Source organism: Crocodylus porosus, unplaced genomic scaffold (assembly GCF_001723895.1).
Source record: "Crocodylus porosus isolate Cpor-Errol unplaced genomic scaffold, CroPor_comp1, whole genome shotgun sequence".
Taxonomy (NCBI): domain Eukaryota; kingdom Metazoa; phylum Chordata; order Crocodylia; family Crocodylidae; genus Crocodylus; species Crocodylus porosus.
The window spans coordinates 7,945,942-7,946,223 of record NW_017728928.1 but is presented as its reverse complement, the minus strand read 5'-3'; positions in this window follow the sequence as shown (position 1 = coordinate 7,946,223).

Here is a 282-nt window from a genome sequence, read left to right as displayed (position 1 = left end):
ATATAAAACAAGGCCCTCTCCTGGTGCCCCGAGGGGCCAATCGGGGGACACAGGAGGTGAGTCTCACAGGGGGCCTGACTGGTGCGGGAAGGGAATCCCTCCAATCATCTTTTGCCCTTTCAAACCCCCCTGGGCCAGGTCGCTGCGGGCCAGCCCCTCACCGAGGCCAGCCGTTTTGCTGGCACGAGCCCGGACGCCTTTAGGTGACACCGGTGGGACTCCGCAGAGGAAAGTACGGGGCACAAAGGCGCCCGGTTTCAGAGGCTAGAGCAGGGGAAACCG